Source organism: Octopus sinensis, linkage group LG15 (genome assembly GCF_006345805.1).
Source record: "Octopus sinensis linkage group LG15, ASM634580v1, whole genome shotgun sequence".
Taxonomy (NCBI): Eukaryota; Metazoa; Mollusca; class Cephalopoda; order Octopoda; family Octopodidae; genus Octopus; species Octopus sinensis.
Genome location: NC_043011.1, coordinates 29596354 through 29609958, shown reverse-complemented (window position 1 = coordinate 29609958; position 13605 = coordinate 29596354). Strand labels below are relative to the sequence as shown.

Here is a 13605-nt window from a genome sequence, read left to right as displayed (position 1 = left end):
AACAGAATGCATATTTAATTAGCGTTCTATTTTCCAATACATCAATAATACAGCCATACTATGTCTAGTGCAGAGAAGATTGGAGAGGAAAATATATATATAAAAAAAAAATCTCAACCTCACTGTAGTTCTTGCATTTGCTGCATCTTAGCATCTTCTTTGTCTCATCTTATTTCATCTCTCTCTATCTGCATGCATCTGTATGCATCTCACATGCAAACTCTCTCTCTCTCTCTCTCTCTGCCTCTCATTTTCTCTTTTCTCTCACCCCCCACCTCTTGGCTTTTATTTTCTCTCTCTGTCTCTCCTTTGGAAATACTTCTTCCACTTATGCTTTCTTGATATTTATGCATATCGAAGCACTCAATAAATACAGTAGGCTAGTTACTACACTACAAGCTGTGCAAATCATTGATAGAAGCCTCCTACCGTCAGCTCAGTGTTTGGATGTTACCTCATCGCATCTCATCTGCATATATACGTATGTTTTATATTTATAGAACCTCTCAACCTTCTTTAAACAATGAAACAAATGACACAAAAAAAACAACGATGACAACAACGACGACAACGACAATAACAACAATGGTAACAACACCTTAGATGTCACAAATTGAAATATAGGGGAAGGTTGGGGCAGAATAAAACAAAACAAGAAGTAAAAAATAAACAGACCAAAAAAAAAACCAAGTATCTAAAAAGGACCTAACACACACACACACACACACACATACACACACATACATACATAAATATGCATGCACGCTCACACATATGCACACATATGAACATGCACACGCATAAACAAACGGACACAAACACACACACATGCAAACACACAAACATACAAACACTAGCACAGACAAACACACACACATACACACACGCAAGCACACACATACACACACACACAAGCATACATATGCATGCACGATCACACATATGGACACATATGAACAAGTACACATATAAACAAACACACATACATACAAACACTGACACACACAAACACACACACACACAAACACACATGCATACATACACACACACATGCATATACACACCACACATGTCAATACATATGCCTTCATACATTCATACACACACAAACACAGACAACAAATAAAATAAGAAACCAACCAACAGACAAGCAAAACAAACCGCCCCCCCCCCACTAAAGTATTTACATCTTAAATCATAAAAAAAGCGGGGGTTGGAGTTTATCAATACTACTCACCCACCCCCATCACAACCATCATCTACTGCAAGAGAAAAAGTCATTAATGATTCTGTACCCATTAGCTTAGAAATTTCTTCACCTCTCCTTCCCCATCAGTACTACAATCTTTCATTTCCATTCATTTCATTTCTAATTTTATCTTTTGACATTAAGATTTTGTATTTCTACTCCTTGTCCGTTTGTCTGTTCGTCTGTGACTGCCTTTCATTCATTCTCATATTTTTCTTTCATTTTTTTAAATATCATATATATATATATATACAATCATATATATATATACACATACATATATGTACATATATATATATCTATATATATATATATACATACATATCATACACATATGTGTGTGTGTATATATATATATATATATATATATATATATATATATATCTATATATATATATACATATTTATATATATATATATATATAATATATATATATATATATATATATACACACACACATATGTGTATGATATGTGTGTATATATATGTTTTTAATTGAAATTCTTCATTGGTAATTTCCATTTTAATGAACTGTCAGCTTCCTTAAAATACGAAATCCAAACCAAATCAAAGGTTAGACAGGAAATTTTTGCTACTAGTTGAAGTTATATGGATATGACAAAAGGAATCATTCACTGCTGCTCTAGTATCACGCATGTACTACTACAAACAAAATATTTTAAAGGAATCACAGGCAGAACTTGGATATTTGTTTTTTTTTCCTATTTTGATTTTCCTTTCCCCTGTCATGCCCCTACCTCAACTATTGGAATATCCTCCATTTTAGACTCCTTTTTCTATGATTCCGTTTTTTAGTTGTTGTTTTTGTTTTTCATTCACCTGTATTCATGCTTCATTAATTTGGTTTGTATCTCGTATGTGAAATTTAATGCAAATCATTCATACCTGTTGCTTTTCCATTTTCTTTTTTTTTTTTTTACTTCACCTACAATGTTTTGTAGTTTGTTTATTTCACCTTTCACTTCTAACAGAAGCCTGTTTATAATGAACCAACGCGGGAAGAATCTGTGTATGGTTGCTCAGCAACTACTAAAAATAACAGCCAAATCTCTCTTAAATCATACCAACCTCTGCTATCTTAGAAAAGAAGATATTGTGGGCGATAGTATGGTCTTGAGTTCCTTGAACATAGGAAACAAATTAGATAAAATCACTTTGATCGCAGATCAGCTTGATCAGGGTTAGCCTGGCACTAAACGATAACAGCAACAACAACAACTTTGAGTTACATTATTTACAAAAGACGGATATTTGTCCTCATCTTGTTTCTTGTTAACCACTACGCCATATGCCCATGGGCATATAGCATAGTGGTTAAGAGTGCAGGCTACTGACCCTGAGATTCCAAGTTCAATTCCAAGCAGTGACCTGAACAACAACAACAATAATAATAATAATGATGATGATGATGATGATAACAACAATAATAATAATAATAATAATAATAATAATAATAATAATAATAATAATAATAATAACATCGAAAAAGACCTTAGGAATGAGAACCCAGGTTCGAAATTTCCCCAAGACACCTGAAGAAGGCTGGAGGGTATATCAGCTGAAACATTGTGTTAACAACAAACAAGATGAGGACAAATATCTGTTGAATGTAAATAATGTAAATAATGTACATAATTCCTCATCTTTTAAATATAGAACTGAACTTTGAGTTAGTTATGAGATAAGGGAACTCCTACATAGTCACTCAGCTTGCTATAAATAGCAGACAAAAATCTCTAAAATCAAACGCACTGTTGTCTTAACCCTTTAGCATTTTAATCAGCCATATCCAGCCGAAATATTATTCATGTTTTATCTTCAAACTGGCCAGGCCCAGCCTCTCACACCTACCATACAATATCATTCTAAAAATTAACAACCACATCATTGAATTCTCATAGTTACAAGATTTTTTCTGGCACCCCATCGGTTACTACGATGAGGGTTCCAGTTGATCCAATCAACGGAACAGCCTGCTCATGAAATAAACGTGCAAGTGGCTGAGCACTCCACAGACACATGTACCCTTAACATAGTTCTTGGGGAGATTCAGTGTGACACAGAGTGTGACAAGGCTGGCCCTTTGAAATACAGGTACAACAGAAACAGGAAGAAGGAGTGAGAGAAAGTTGTGGTGAAAGAGTACATTAGGGTTCGTCACCACCCCCTGCCGGAGCCTCATGGAGCTTTACGTGTTTTTGCTCAATAAACACTTGCAACGCCCAGTATGGGAATCAAAACTGCGATTCTATGACCACGAGTCTGCTGCCTTAACCACTGGGCCATTGCAAGATAATGCACGATTAATTCACAATGTAAATAAATAAGCATTGCATGTGACAGAGCAATCTGAATGCTAAAAGGGTTAAAGAAGCTACATAGAATAATATAGCTGTGGATGAATTAGAAGGGAAGGTCACAGCTGGATTGCCTTTGATGATTATGTGTTGATTTACTTGATCAAAGTTGACCTAGGGTTGAACAACCAACCAATTCAAAATCCACTATATTCTACTATAGTCTCAGGCCGACCAAAGCCTTGTGGCTGGGTTTTTGTAGATAGAGACTAAAAGAAACCTATCGTATATGAGTTTGTATGTGTGTGTGTGTGTGTGTGTGTGGTGTGTGTGTGTGTGTGTGTGTGCGTGTGTGTGTGTGTGTGTGTGTGGACGTGTGTGCGCATGTGTATCTCTGTGTGTATGTCTTTGGGCCTGTGTTTGTCCCACCCACCCACCGCTTGACAACCGGTATTGGTGTGTTTATATCCCTGTAACCTAACAGTTCAGCAAAAGAGGCTGATAGAATAAGTACTACGCTTAAAAAAAGAAAAAATGTCCTAAAGTCAACATGTTCAACTAAAACCCTTCAAGGTGGTGCCCCAGCATGGCCACAATCAAATAACTGAGATAGGTAAAAGATAAGAGATAAATTATATATATATTTTATATTCTTCTTTTCTTTTACTTGTTCTAGTCATTTGACTGTGGCCATGCTGGGGCACCGCCTTAAAGGGTTTTAGCTGAACAAACTGATGCCAGGACTTTTTTTTTTTCAGCCTGATACTTACTCTATCAGTTTCTTTTGCGCAAACTTCTAAGTTTTGGGGAAATAAACATACCATCATTGGTCATCAAGCAGTTGTTGGTAATGGGGGTTAGGTGCAGACACAAAGACACATCTAGATATATATATACATTCCTATATATATATGTGTGTGTATATATGTATATGTATATATATGTATATGTATATATATATATATATATGTATATATATATGTGTGTGTGTGTGTGTGTATATATACATACACACATACATAAATATATGTATATATGTGTGTGTATATATATATATATATATATATATATATATATATATATTTAGTGTAGGAAGAAATGGAGCTGAACGAAGATTTAACAAAATTCCTTTTTATTATTTTCTACATATGTTTCAAAAGCTGCAAAGTCCCTAATTCGGATTGAATGAGTCCATTTTGCAGCCTTCTCTAGGATGGGCATGAGCATAGTTTTTGATAACGAACTTACCAAGGCTAATTTCTTAGATGTCACACTAAACCTGCATAGTGATTCTTACTGCCCCTACCACAAACCTTCCACTAACCTAAAGTATGTCAGTGTTTTCTCTAACCACGCAAAAACTATAACAGACAATTTAGTTAAAAATATTTCTCAAAGATTAACAAATTTATCTGCCAACGTCGACATTTTTAGGCAGAAAGCGGAATTTTATAATGCCGCCCCGTCAAAAGCCGGTTATAGGAAGAAGGTAGCATATATAGACCCGGCCCTTCCGAAACCAGCATTCTATCATCAGGATAAGTCAAGTTACAATAACATAAATAATATAAGTAGTGATGGTAGCCTGAGGAATGTCGATACAAGTACAACTAGCATAAATATAGATAACATAAATAATTTGCGGACCAGGGGAGGCCATCGTAGGGCAAAACCCATTATTCAACCCAGAGATACCCACCTTAATGTTAGAGTTGACTCTCCGAGCCAGTACAAGAACAGGAAAAACTATATTTGGTTTGTAATTCCCTTTGGTAAACAAATAAGATCTAACCTACCGTTGCAGTTTCACCAAGCAATTGCCAGAAATTTTCCCAGAAATTCGAGATATTACTCCACTGTAAATTCACACAAAGTTAGGATAGCCTTCTCCAATACTAAAAATCTTTCACAGATAATTTCCTCCCATAACAATAAGCTGCTAAATAAGGCCCTCTCACCCATGAGCGGAGACTCTGCTCCATCTAATTCCAACATAACGCGCAGTAATAATAATAATAATAATAGAACTGGCACAGATATTAGCAACCTCCATACCAACATTGGAGTTAGTAATAGTAATAAGGATAAGAGCAATGATCTCGTCATTAACGTAGGAGGAGTAAGTAATGGTAATAGGGATAAGAGCACTGATCTAGTCATTAATGTAGGGAGTCCCAACAATAATATTAGCAGCGGTTTTAACAACGGTAGTATTACGGACATTATCAATCACAGCATTCACAGTAACAGGGAATATGCAGGTGATATTGCCTTAAATAGTAATGATAATGGGGTGAATAATATCGAATCCAGCGGTAGTTTTTACAATCATCATAGTAATAAGAACGCTGTATTAATATTGGAAACCAATCCCAATAGATTAAGGTTCTTATCTAGTAACTCCAAGATTAGAAACGCCATTTACCAGTGCAGAGTTTATACTGATTCCGATGTCTACATTTATATCAGAGCTTCATCATCGAAATTGGCTGTTAGAATATCGAATCATTTTTCCACGTTCCGTGATAAGGAAAAGCAACATGCTACGGGGCTAAGCAAATTAGTCTGGCGTTTGAAGAACGCGAATTCAACTTTTAGACTGGAATGGTCAATTTTATCGGTGTCTTTACCGTTTGATAAGGGCAAAAAAATCTGTGCTCTTTGTAACTCAGAACTCTTTCATATTCTGTTCGCCCGAGGGCACCTTGTTAACTCGATTGTGCAAAATTCTTTCAGATGCCCCCACTGGAAACGGCATACATTTCTCTCATACCAATGAAGTCTAATATAGTTAACCCCTTGATTTCCTAAGAAAATTGAAAAAAATTTGAATTAAATTTGTAAGGGGATATCCCTTCCCTGTTAGTATAAGAACTGCTAGTTGTCTAGAACTGCTGACATCCCTGACAGCAGCACTGTATCCTGCCATGACCATTGTGGACACCCCCTCTCTCTATCAAGTGGTTACAGACGAACACACAGACACAGTCTTTTCTGTTGCTTGACCATTAATACCTGCTATATCTCTCTCTCTTGCTGCCTTCGAAACACACTGCCACACATACATAGACGCACACACACATACATGAAAGCAATTTCTCACACTCAAACACTCTAGCACTCATTTTTAAAATAATTCAAATATTAACACCAGTCATACAGAATACATTCACACTCTTTGATTTTCCTGTACTCCCCTTCTGCTAACCGGATTTTGACCTTGAATTATCTCAACGGACCTTCTCGTCTGCTTTCACCCAGCCTGGCGTCAACGCATATAGATAGACAGTTTGTGCCATTTATTCCATGGGCTCCTCGTGAGCGTTTGTCGAAAAGCTTGCTGTGCATTTTGTTGGAGAATTAAGTTCCTGGATTTTCCTGAAGAGAAGGCTGCAAAATGGACTCCTTATTCAATCCGAATTAGGGACTTTGCAGCCTTTGAAACATATGTAGAAAATAATAAAAAGGAATTTTGTTAAATCTTCGTTCAGCTCCATTTCTTCCTACACTAAATATATAAAACTTCAAATTTCCGCACTAAGGCACGGATTTTAGGCCCCATGGTCGTAACCTCAACCGTGCTTTTTCTGTTGTGATTTTTGCTACGCAGGTATCAGTTATCATTTGAATTATCCGTAATAAGATAATTCATTTATCTACTTATATATATATATATGTATCTACATACACACACATATATATATATGTATATATGTGTATATATATATATATATATATATATACATACAACCGATGCTGATGTGTTTACATCCCTGTAACTTAGCGGTTCAGCAAAAAGGACTGTTAGAATAAGTACTAGGCTTACAAAGAATAAGTCCTGGGGGGCGATTTGCTCGACTAAAAAAGCAGTGCTCCAGCATGGCCACAGTCAAATGACTGAAACAAGTAAAAGAGTATATATATAAATACACACACACACACACACATATACTCACACACAAATCTATCTATAAATATATATATAGATAGATAAACACACACACACACACACATATATTACTTGTACACACACACACATACACATCTCTATATATATATATGTGCACAATACTATTTACCTGCCAGCAGAATTCCCCATTGATTTCTCTAAGTTCAACCTGACTTTTCCGTTCATTACTCCATGCTAGTTTCTCCAAACCTTTCATCATTATCTTAATTTATAATTAAGCCGAATCACTAATTTGTTTTCTTTCCAACAATAATTACCTTATCACTTGATCTGTTTGTTTAAAACTCTTCATCTGTCCCTGAGTCACTCTGGCTAACCCTTGTATTAATCCATCTTTGCGAAATCCATCGACTGACTTGATACACAGCCTTCTGCTGTGTTGTAATTGTACAAACCTTTTTTATGTGTCCAAGCAAAGAAAAGATTATTATTTGCTAAGGTTTTTTTTTTTATGGGAGCGAGAGATAGAGGGAGAGAGAGAGAGAGAGAGAGAGAGAGAGAGAGAGAGATGAATGCAATGATTGAGTTGTTATCTCGATGTTGTTTTTGTTGGATTGATTCTACACCATGTGTAAGAGAACACTAAATGTTGTTGCTGTTGTAGTTGTTGATGACGACAATAATGATGATGATGATGATAAGGAGGAGAAGGAGGATAGTAGTGGTGCTGGTGGTAGTGGTGGCGGTGCTGGTGGTGGTGGTGGTGATTATGGTGGTGGTCATGGTCATGATGAGGATGATGTTAGCAGTATTGAGAGTGATGGTGTTGTTGTCAATGATGGTGATGTTAATGATGATGGTGATGTTAATGATGATGATGATGGTGACAATGAGGTTCATGATGATGATGATGATGATGATGATGATGGTGAGGAGGAGGAGAAAGAGGAGGAAGCAGAAGAAGAAGAGGATTGTTAGTCGTTTTAAATGATCTCCATACTTATCTGAGTGGAGCTTATCATAATACCTCTGCCTTCGCTAAGACAGCGGTAATAATGATAATACTAGCAGTACCAGGCATTGACTCTCATGGCTTCTGATCTTAACTGATTGGAAGTGTTATCATGTATATATTTTGTCTTGGTATAAAAGATGGGCTACAACAAATATTCTGCTCAATACCACAGATTTGCTTGTCAGTTGCTTGACCTTAACCAGATGAGCATGTCCCTTAGTGGCTGACGATATGTGTATCTCTGATCATGAGCAGAAGTAGTGGGGGAGCATCATAGCCGTATGTTGAAAGGAAATCTTTGGGGTTTGAATAATTCACCTCTGAAAATATGGGTGTTTTGTTTGTCATCCTTAAACAACCCTCATTCAGAGACTTTTTGAACAGGATGGGCTACTTGACCTGAAGAAAACATGCAGCTAAAAGTAAATTACAGTGATGATGATGATGATGATGATAATAATAATAATAATAATAATAATAATAATGATAATAATAATAATAATAATAATAATAATGATATATTGTGCTGGTGTCACATGAAAAAACATTCAAGAGAGATCGTTGCCAGTGCTGGTGGACTGGCTCCTGTGCAGGTGGCAGATAATAAAAATCCATTTGAGCATGGCCATTGCCAGTACTGCCTGACTGGCCCTCGTGCCAGTGGCACATAAAAGCACCCACTACACTCTCAGAGTGGTTGGTGTTAGGAAGGGCATCCAGCTGTAGAAACTCTGCCAGATCAAGATTGGAGCCTGGTGCAGCCATCTGGTTTGCCAGTCCTCAGTCAAATCGTCCAACTCATGCTAGCATGGAAAGTGGACATTAAATGAACAATGCCCTCTGTGAGATTTGAACTCAAAGCACAGAGATTTAGAACAAATATTACACTGTAATTTGTTCTATGTTCTAACAACTCAGCCACTTTGCCAGTTATGAAGCAACTCCTACGTGAAAGTGAAGCAGATGTGTTGTACTAACACCAGCTTTCACTTTCACAATGACACAGTTGCACACATCTTAGGAACAGTGAAAGGCAGCTAAGTGAAACAGTAGAAGCTTGCAAGAAACTGTGGACAAGATGACAAATATAATAATTAGTGTAGTATTACCTGGGGATATAGAGTAATATTTCAATATCTTGAAATGCTAAAATGGAAATAAAGAACAGTAAATGTTGATAAGCCTGGAACTGTAATTATGTTAAAATGTAAGAAGATAGATACAATACCTGCAGTCTTCATGAATCTTAAGAATGGTTTGTAATAGACAAAATTTATGGTTAGCTTTCTTTTATCTTTTACTAGTTTCAGTCATTTGACTGCAGCCATGGTGGGCCACCATCTTGAAGGACTTATTATCTTTTTGAAGCCTAGTACTTATTCTGTCGGTCTACTTTGCTAGACCGCTAAATTATAGGGAAATAAACACACCACCACCATTATTTACATTATTTACATTTGACAGATATTTGTCCTCATTTTGTTTGTTGTTAATCCGTTTCGGCTGATATACTCTTCAGCCTTCATCAAGTGTCTTGGGGAAATTTCGAACCTGGGTTCTCATTCCCATGGTTGTCAAGTGGTGGTGGGGGACAAATACAGACACAAAGACACACACACACATAGATATATACCTGTTGTAATTTAGTCATCCATAGGCACAGGAGTGGCTGTGTGGTAAGTAGCTTGTTTACCAACCACATGGTTCCGGGTTCAGTCCCACTGCGTGGCACCTTGGGCAAGTGTCTTCTACTATAGCCTCGGGCTGATCAAAGCCTTGTGAGTGGATTTGGTAGACGGAAACTGAAAGAAGTCTGTCGTATATATGTATGTATATATATATATGTATGTGTGTGTTTGTGTGTCTGTGTTTGTCCCCCTAGCATTGCTTGACAACCGATGCTGGTGTGTTTATGTCCCTGTCACTTAGCGGTTCGGCAAAAAGAGACCGATAGAATAAGTACTGGGCTTACAAAGAATAAGTCCCGGGGTCGAGTTGCTCAATTAAAGGCGGTGCTCCAGCATGGCCACAGTCAAATGACTGAAACAAGTAAAAGAGTAAAAGAGTAAAAAAGTAAAAGAGTAAAAGAGTCTGGTATGATATTTTTGAATAATATTCCTTCTTCAGATATTCTTAGATGGAGTCGCTGGAAGGTGCATCGTGAGACCACTGCTGAGACACTTCCACAATATAAGAAAGAAAAGGCATTAGAAAACCGATTATAGCAGCGACTCCATCTAAGAATATCTGAAGAAGGAATATTATTCCGAATATCATATCAGACTATGGTGGATGACTAAATTACAACAGGTATATAGCCCATTGTCTATATTATAGTGCATTGTTGCCCTGTGCCTATAGATACATTTTGTTATTGGAAACTTCTGGAATATCAGAAAACATAGGAAATCTATGGTATAAGTCCTTAGCAGCAATTTGTCTGTCTTTACATTCTAGGTTCAAATGCCGCCAGGGTCAACTTTGCCTTTCATCCTTTTGCGACAAAATCTTTAGTGACATTTTCTCCATCATTATGATCTGGGTTCAGATGCTGCCAGGGTCGACTTTGCCTCTTGTCCTTTTGAAATTGATGAAAGAAGTCCCAGTTGAGAACTGGTGCCAACATAGCTGGCCTTGTGCTGAAATTTGAAACCAATATTAATAAATTCATTACCGTCATCATCATTATTATAATTGTTGTCATTGTCATTGTCAGTTTGATGTTTGGGTTTGATGGGTCTGTTTGAGGCAGTGTTTTATGGTCAGTTACCCTTCATGGCACCAACCCTTTTACTTGTCTCTTACAACAGACAAGTAATACACATCGCCAATGCTCAAAACCTGAGATTTAGGTGATGACTGTGGTAATGTGTGTATTATTCATATCAAAGGATATGATGGTGCAAGAGATGAGTTGTAATTGTTGTTGTTTGATTCTGAGTCACTATTGGTTAAGCTGATCTATGATCTAAGAAATTCTAGCTGTAACTATCTTTTACATATATATATATAGAAAATCCGGTACCAAATAATCCAATGTGTCCTATTTTAAGACAACAGGGTATGATTGTAGGATATTTGGCTACTGTTTCTAGCTGGCTCACTGATCATGTAAAGGCTCCCTCACTGTTTAATGATTGTTTTGGTGAATTTAAAAGAGACAAAATGATCCTCTTCCTATTGCATACATACATACATGCATGCATGCATACATACATACATACATACATACATACATACATACATACATACATACATACATACATACAAACATACATACATACATACATACATGTTCTTATACTGTATTATAAATAATTTTTCTACTTTTGTTTTGTTTTTTTTTCTTTGGTAGCTGCTTCTTAAAGGACAATTTCAACAGTTCCTGAACTCGGCCTGTCTTAGATTATGTGGATGGACAGTTTGACTTTTTCATATTCAAGAACAATTTAGTTCAGTTCTTTGTTAATAATCAATCATCTGAGATGGTTGTTTTGTATGTTGTTTTTTATTAAGTTGGCAAAAAATGAAATAAAATAACCAGCAAAAACAACAACAACAAAACCTTCAATTTGGAGGAATTCAATTTTTATCTCACTTTAGTCTGATTTTTTGTTCAACTATTTTTATTAAATTAACATAAAATTTCATGCTCCTTTGTAATATTTTTTGAACAATATATCCAAGTGTAACTGATTGTCTTCTTCCATATTTTTTGATAAATGTTTTCAAATTATTTGCATATCTTGTCTTGAAAGAACTGGCTCTCATCTGTAGCCAACGACCTTTCAAACACTGACTGTAAATCATTCACATCATTGTTTATTAATTACCAATTAAACAAGAAATATTATCTTTATTCTTTTTACATCTATAAAGACATTTTAATTAATGCTCAGAACCAAAATTTGCTTCATAGAAAGAAAATAACAGTAGACTCTTTTTCATACAATTTTACATAAGAAATACAATTCAGAGATTTATGAACATATATTCTCAAAAAAAAAAGAAAGCAAATATTTTTCAAATTCTTCTGGGTGTTTCAGCTAACACAATAAAATTTGTTACACCATTATTTAAAAACTTCTCAATGGAGGATTTTTGAAAATGTTTATTTGATAAAAAAAAAAAGATAAAAGTACAAAACAAAACAATGCAATAATACAAAGGGGTTTTACGTGACGAAACAGAATTTTCTTAAATAATTTCTTTGCTTGCTATTTAGAATAGATATTTCATAACATTTAAGGCAATGCCTGAATATATTACTATATTTTAAATTTCAAAGAGACACTACCACTAGATTGCTGTAGGTTGATTGATACTACTACTACTACTACTTCTTCTTCTTCTTCTTCTTCTTCTTCTTCTTCCACTACTACAACTACTACTACCTCCACTATTACTACTACTACTGCTGCTGCTGCTACTACTACTACTACTACTACTACTACTACTACTACTACTACTACTACTACTACTACTACTACTACTACTACTACTCCTACAACCACTACAGCTGCTGCTGCTGCTACTACTACTACTACTACTTCCACTATTCCTACTGCTGCTGCTGCTACTACTACTACTTCCACTACTACCACTACTGCTGCTGCTACTACTACTACTACTGCTGCTGCTGCTCCTGCTGCTCTGAATAAATCAGAACTGTTTCTGAGCACAATAAAAGCCATTTTCTATTCGCTGCTTTCCAGTCTGAGTTGACAAACTTTGTGCATAGATTCATTGAAAGACGGCACTCAGATGAAGCTTCCATTCAACAAGTTTATATACTCTTTGAGAAACTGAATCATCAGTATACTGATATCCATTTTAAGTGGTTAAAATTACTGATACTCTGATATCAAATTTAATAGATTTCATCAATAATTCATTTTTAAATATGGTTCTATTTTTTGGTGACCAAAAATCATTTGTATTCCTTCCGTTTTTCATATTAATTATTCTTATTGCTATTGTCTTGTATGATCTGGTTGGTTTACTCTTGAGGATTGCTTTAAATACATAAAACCGATTTCTAACATAGGTATAAAAAAATGATTTTATTACTATTTGAGGTTGACTTTGCCTTTCATCCTTTTGGAGGTCAAC

The 13605-nt window shown here is 35.8% G+C and overlaps 1 long non-coding RNA gene across 1 annotated transcript; it reads left to right on the top strand.

The window, feature by feature from the left end:
• Positions 1-281: 281 nt before the first annotated feature.
• On the top strand, positions 282-12652 carry LOC118766271. Its single transcript, XR_005002184.1, has 2 exons — positions 282-481; positions 11849-12652. It is a non-coding gene; the product is annotated as an uncharacterized LOC118766271 (long non-coding RNA).
• The last annotated feature ends 953 nt before the right edge of the window (positions 12653-13605 follow it).